This window comes from Coenobita brevimanus, chromosome 13 (assembly GCF_032717465.1).
Source record: "Coenobita brevimanus isolate Jiangsu-jjx chromosome 13, ASM3271746v2, whole genome shotgun sequence".
In the NCBI taxonomy this organism is placed as follows: Eukaryota; Metazoa; Arthropoda; class Malacostraca; order Decapoda; family Coenobitidae; genus Coenobita; species Coenobita brevimanus.
The window spans coordinates 23,688,872-23,696,369 of NC_136966.1; the positions used below are offsets into that span (position 1 = coordinate 23,688,872).

The 7,498-nt window shown below is 41.7% G+C and overlaps 1 non-coding gene across 1 annotated transcript; it reads right to left on the bottom strand.

The window, feature by feature from the left end:
* Positions 1-357: 357 nt before the first annotated feature.
* On the bottom strand, positions 358-476 carry LOC145417142 (5S ribosomal RNA). The gene has a single exon (XR_013900425.1). It is a non-coding gene; the product is annotated as a 5S ribosomal RNA (ribosomal RNA).
* Positions 477-7,498: the final 7,022 nt, after the last annotated feature.

Sequence of the window (7,498 nt, forward strand, 5' to 3'; positions counted from 1 at the left end):
ACACCTACACTTACTGAGTGGATGATGGGCGCCCCCATCCACCACATACGAAATTTCCTTAGGCCTAGAACCTTGGGAGCTTTCCTTGAGAAGTAAAGTGTCTCGAGTTAACCGAAATTAGACACATAAGTCATTCCCTGAGGTTCAAAGGTTAATATATTGGTACTGTACTTATTTTACCACATCCTTTATTCCCCTACAGAGTCTAACTTTTGCTATATATATATATATATATATTCATTCATTCATTCATTGCCAGATGCCATGTATCCCAGACAGGGTGGCAAAGGGCTTAGAGTTAATTGTTTTACAGGGAGGGGCACTAATCCTCCACCAACCCCACATGACACGTAGGGATGCCAACAGCATCTGGTGTTCCCAGGCGGTCACCCATCCAAGTACTAACCAGACCCAACGTTGCTTAACTTCGCTGATCGGACGGGAAGCGGTGTACTCAACGTGGTATGGCCGTTGGCATATATATATATATATATATATATGTAGCAGCCATGGCTCAGTGGGTTAGAGCGCTCCGTTCTGACCGAAGGGTCGGAGGATCGAATCCACCCAAGGGTCATTGGTAGACATCAGGAAGGGCATCCGGTCATAAAATGCTACACGCTCCAGTTCAGAAGTCCTCTACTCAGGGGCAACGACTTAGCCCTTCGGGGATACCTGGCGTAAAACCAAATTATTAATATATATATATATATATATATATATATATATATATATATATGTATATATATATATATATATATATATATATATATATATATATATATATATATATATATATCTATTTATATATATCTATCTCTATCTATATCTAATGTATATATATATATATATATATATATATATATATATATATATATATATACAGTATATATATATATATATATATATATAGAATATATATATATATAAAAATATATATACATATATATATATATATATATATATATATATATATATAGTAAAAGTCCCATTATTCGGCATCTATGGGACCAGGATGATGCCAAGATATTGGATTTACCGAATAATCAAAAACCTACCCACTCAGTACCTTAAATATATTGGTGAACACTGTCATCACCACTTATGGTATTACAACTGTTTGGAGAGAGTATACTGTACAATACTGCAATCAATACAGTACTGTACCTGAATCTGAAATATATATATATATATATATATATATATATATATATATATATATAAATTAGTGAACATATACAAGTGTAATGACACAGTAGGCATACAAGTCAGATAACACTTCCTGGATGGCCGAAATGATACGTAATATTACCTACCAGCTCAGTACATCACTTGTATTGGTGAACTCATCACTACTTATGTTATTACAAATATGTTTGGAGTGAGTGCTGTATACAGTATTTTTTCCAAACACAAAATAAAATAATCTGAAAATTGCATAAAATAAAGTAAAGGAATATGAATTGGTAAGGTCTTTCTGATGAAAGTTAATCGTACATTTAGCATTCATTCTTTTCTTCGTATTTTTTGTTTACATGTGAAAGGGAGAGTATTGATGGAAACAGTAATGTATTCCATTAACCCCTTACTAACCTCCGGCATTGAACAACCCATTACAGTAAAAAACTGTGAACAATCATGGGAAGGGAACGAAGGTCACTGGCATGTTTACACGACTTTACGATACGATTCCAAGCAGTCAGAGGGTCGGTTAATCTCAGATGTTTTCGCCCATTTGGTAAATGCACCGTAACTTTGTAACTTCTCCCGTGAATCATAGCATGGGTTTAGGAAATTAAATAACACATTGTTAGATGTGCCAGATGATTATCTTCACATCTTTAAGAAAATGGAAGAAATTTAATCCCTCTGCGTACGTAGAGTAAGTTTCTTCCATTCTTCTATCAATTTGTTTTTCTTAAAGACGTGAAGATAATCATCTGGCTCACCTAGCAATGTTATTTAGCTTTCCAAACCCATGAAATGATTCGCTATGAGTCACGGAAAAACTTATAAAGTTACGGGGCATTTACCAAATGGGTGAAAACATCTGAAATTAACCGACCGCCTGACTGCTTGGAATCTTAGCATAGAGTCATGTAAATGTAGCAGTGACCTTCATTCCCTCCCCATAATTGTTAAATTTTCTTTATAGCTCACACTGACTTGATATCACTGACATCGGTACTGTAAAGGATTGTTCAGTGCCGGAGGTTATTAAGGGGTTAATGGGATATATTACTGTTTGCATCAGTACTCTCTTTCACATTAAACACAAAAACGAACAAAAGAATGATCGCTAAATGTACATTTAACTTTCATCAGAGAGACCTTAGCAATTCATATTCCTCCAGTTTATTTTTAAGTATTTTTCTGACTTTAGGTTAGGTTAGGTATGGTTAAATTATTAGGTACAGTTAAACTCGGTTAGATTAGGTTTAGTTAAACAGGACAGTCCCTTCCTCCATTATGCTGAGGAATAAAAATACTAGAGCTGTCACAGCCGTACAGCTAAGAACAATGGGGAAACTAATTTAACAAGCACCATTATTTATGGGTAATGCATTACAGTATCAGTGGTTCATTGGCTACGCAATTACCAGTAAATGACACTTTCAGGAATGCGTCAAGAATGAACGAATTTCAAGAATTAGCGAGGGGGCTTGGAACGTAACCCTCGCTAATTTGGAGGGGATGGTTACTGTACTGTATGATCTATCTATCTATATAGCTAGGCTGCTTCCCCCAAGGAAAGGGAGGTAGCCGAGACAAGACGACACACTCCCCATTTACTCATCCATTCAAACACATTTATTCGCATTTTAGCCCCAAAGGGGGAAATTAGTGAACATACAGAAGTGTAATGAAACATTAGGCCTACAAGTCACAGATAACACTTCCTGGACTGCTGAGATGATTCCGGACATCTGCCGAACAATCAACGATTTTCGTAAATGGGACTATTTCTCAAAACTGCCGAAATGTCGGATATACCGAATAATCAGCTGCCGAATAATGGGACTTTTACTGTATATATATATATATATATATATATATATATATATATATATACACTACATATAAATATATATATATATATATATACATAAATATATATATATATATATATATATATAGATACACACACAGTATATATCTATCTATATATATATATATATATATGCGAGGAAGAAGGAACCAAAGGCCATGAGCCCGCAGTAACAGTTCCCTCAAAGAGAAAAACAAAATACAATATAGAGCCAAATTCAAGATCCGATCATTTTGAGATGGCTGGACACACTGCGTTTGAAAGACTGGAGATCATAGGCAGCAGGAAATACAGACAGAGGGAGACAGTTCCAGAGCTGACCTGTTGCATAAATGAAAGACTGGGAGTAACGGTTAACTCTTGCATTAGAGAGTTGGACAGAAAAGGATGAGAGTTTGCTGCCAGACGAGTGCTACGCGCCCGTCGTAGAGGTGGAGGAATGCAAGCAAACAGTTCAGAGGAGCAGTGACCATTAAAGTAGCGATAGAAAAGAGATAAAGATGCAACAGTGCGGCAAAGAGACAGAGGTTGAAGGGAGTCAGTAAGAGGAGGAGAGTTAATGAGACGAAAAGCCTTTGACTCCACCCTATTGAGAAGAGCTGTATGAGGGGAGCCTCCCCACACATGAGAGTTGTACTCCACACAGGGGCGGATAAAACCCCTGTATAGAGTCAACAATTGCGCAGGGGTAAAGAAAGAGCGGAGTCGGCTTAGCACACCCAATCTCTTGGAAGCAGATTTTACAAGAGATGTAATATGTTCTTTCCAAGATAAGTCCCGAGTAAATGAAACCCCAAGCATGTTCAAGGATGATGCAGGATTAAGCTGAATATATACACACAGTATATATATATATATATATATATATATATATATAGTCAGAGAATGACATGAAAGCCCCAAACCAGAGTGTTCGGGGATGATGCAGGATTAAGCTGAATATTATTAACATTCAGTGGGTATACCTGTGAGCAAGATAAGTGGGTTGCGTAGTAGGTGTAAGACCACCTTTGAGCTCTTGAAATGATGCATATAGACAGAGTATATACAGTAACCCCTCCAATATCCGGATCAATAGAGCCATCGGTAGGTTCGGATATTGGTTTCGTCCGGATATTGGGCCCCAGCTTATGGACTTGTACTTATGGACCCTAACTCAGAGAAACACCTATACAACTCCCTCCGGACATGCATAGCACCTATTTAACACCCAAATCACACCAATAAGGCACATAAATGACTGAAATAAATGCAAAAGAAACATAAAATGTGGTTACAGTATGACACATTCTGGTAAGTATAGTATGGAAAAAAGTACAATATGAAACATTCTGGTAAGTATAGTATGGAAAATAGTACAACATGAAACATTCTGGCTACTTACAGCAAGTCCCTGGCCACCTCGATGAATAACCGCCTCCTCTCGGACTCTGACAGTAAGAACAATTTCCTGAAGCACTTGCACTACACTCTTCCTGAAGTCTTGCACTGAACTTAGTCACTAACACACAGAAGTCCGTTCTCTTCACAGTCACTTTAGTCCAAATAATGTTCCATTTACTTTAAGTGTTGCACATTAACTTTTCCCAAGTTTCTTTAATTTTCCAAAGCCAAAACAAAGAAGGTTAGTTACGTTACATTTCTTTTCTACTGAGTCTTTTCTCCCAACTTGAAAACCTTAACACAACACACCGTTTTTTTCACTGCACAACACTCAAAATTCCCGTGTGGTCTAGTGGAGAAGTTCTTGCTGTTTATTCACTGTCAGAGTCCGAGAGTATCACTGGCAGGCGACCAAGGGGTGCATCGGTGGGTCGTGGTGATGGCGTACCGACTACAGAAGACTCTGAAGATAGCCGCAAACTCACATCGAGCGGTGACTCCACAGTAGCTGATGTGCTGGGCTGTGGCTCGGAGCATGAGGGCCTGTCTTGGGGAGGAAACGGAGTGGAACCAGGGCTTGGCACAGCGGGGGTCACGGGCCTGAAAAAACTGTCAATCGTTGACTGACGCAAGGACCGACGATTCTGGCGATTGATGATGCGCTGCCGGAAAGCACGCACTTCCTCCACGAGTCCCAAGGGCCCCATCTCCCTGTCGCAGTCCGGGTGTTCCAGGTAGTCTAGGACGAACTCTAGATGTTCCTGGAGTGCGCTCAGCTTGGGGATGGCTGGAGTAGTGTCCTGCTGAGAGGAGTCCGCATGATCATCGCCTTCGTCGTCGGAATCTTCAAGTTCGGGACTGACACCAGCAACCGAAGACGCGATCTCGATATCAGACAACGTCTGATACCCAGGATCACCCTCGTCGTCGTTCAACCACTCACGAACATCGTCCACATCAACATCGTCGCCGTGCGTACGTAGCCGTGCATGGAAGTCATCCACGTCAAACCCTAGGAAATCGTACTCCACATCTGTTCCGAGAAGCAGATGAGACCAACCATTTTCAAGAGTTTTCACAGGGACTTCCTTCCATGCACTAGCCCAGTTGTACAGCACAGACTTGATGTTGTAGCGGCGAAGGTTTTCCAAAGTCCGCTTGCCTCGAGTGTCACGTCCTTCCCTGCGCTCGTCCTCATCCTCGAGAACAACCATCACCTCGTCCAGGAACTTCCGACGGTACAGGCGCTTTGTTGCCACGATCACTCCTTGGTCCATTGGTTGAATGAGAGCAGTCGTATTAGGTGGCAGAAACATGCACCTAATACGGCCATTTTCAGCAACCAAGTCCTTGTCGCACGGGTGGGCAGGTGCATTGTCGAGGAGAAGGAGAGCCTTTACCTGGTCGCGAGGAATTCCCAGTGTCTTCGTCTGGTACTGGATGACCTCCTTGACGAAGTGACAGTGAAACCAGTCTTTGAAAATCACAGCTGTGAACCATGCTTTCAAAGAATGGTACCATACGACAGGAAGGACATCCATCACCCCACGAAGGCACCGAGGCTGCTTTGCACGGACAACAATAACGGGCTTAAGCCGGTGCATGCCGTTAGCATTGGCACAACACAAAGCAGATATCCGTTCCTTAGAAAGCTTGCGGCCAGGTACACGCTTCTCCGTCTCATCGGCTAGAGTGTTCGTTGGCACCGAGCGATAGAATAGGCCAGTTTCGTCAGCGTTATAGACTTGACCGAGAGTGAGGCCCTCCCTGTCGATCAAGCCTTTCACCTTGTGCCGAAACTCGTCCACTCCATCCTCGTTAGCGTCCAATGCTTCACCATGTGCTTTACGGATAGTAAGGCCATGTCGTAACTTGAACGCGAAGAGCCAACCCTCGGATGCCTTGAAGTCAAGGGCGTCGTGAAGCCTTGCAAACTTCTCAGCAGCAGCCTTCAGCTCCGTTCCACGTACCATCACACCAGCTGCACGTTGCTGTCGATACCAAATCAACGTGGAGCGGTCGATCTCTGCATACTTGGGGGTAAACATAACCTTCCTCTCCACGTTGCGTTTGCTTCTCGACGAGAAGTCAGCCGTGTACTGCATGAGCTTGTCTCGGGAACGCTTGATATCGAACAAAGTCGACCGGGCCAGGTTGAACTCGACGAGAATGCGTGAAGAAGACCAACCCGCATCAACCTTCTCCAATATCTCCCGTTTCTTCTCCAGAGTCAACACCACTCTCTTCCTTTTCTCAGGAGGCGGGGCCATCATCACACACACTAAGAGTAGGGCAGAGAGCAGCAGGAGGCCTTGCAGCAAGTACGGCACCACCACAAAAGCGAGCACTTGGGCAGCCATGGCGAACAGCGTAGGTCTAGTCGCGGTGAGAGACAGGCGGGAAGTGGGAAGGATGCAGCGGCGCTCTATCGGACGTCGGAGGAATGACGAACCAAAACAATGCTCTCACGCGGCGCGCGCGGCAAGTTCAAATTACGGACGGCAAAAAAATTGTTTTTTTTTTTTTTTTTTTTTTTTTTTTTTTTTTTCGGACCATTTTGGGAATGTTTGAACCCAGGACGATAAGGTTCGGTTAGTGGGGATGTTCAGTTATTGGGCGTCGGGATATTAGAGTGATTACTGTATATATATATATATATATATATATATATATATATATATATATATATATATATATAATATATATATATATATATATATATATATATATATATATATATATATATATATATATATATATATATATATATATATATATATATACACACAGGAGCCTCTGTGGTGCAGTGGTAGAGTGTGCGTTTCGTACACGGGTGAGCCAGGGTTCGCGTACCGCCAGGGTAATAAACTTTGGGAGTGTTCACCCGGCCACGTACTACATTGGCGGACACCAGGGGTAATGTGGTTGAACCAGTGTCGCTTACTATAAAGTATGCTTGCACCCAGTCGGCTTGCGCGGGCCAATTACACTTGGTTCACAGACTACACACACATCCAAAGCCACTCCCAACACGACAATTACACTAACAAGCACTTCTCACTCTAC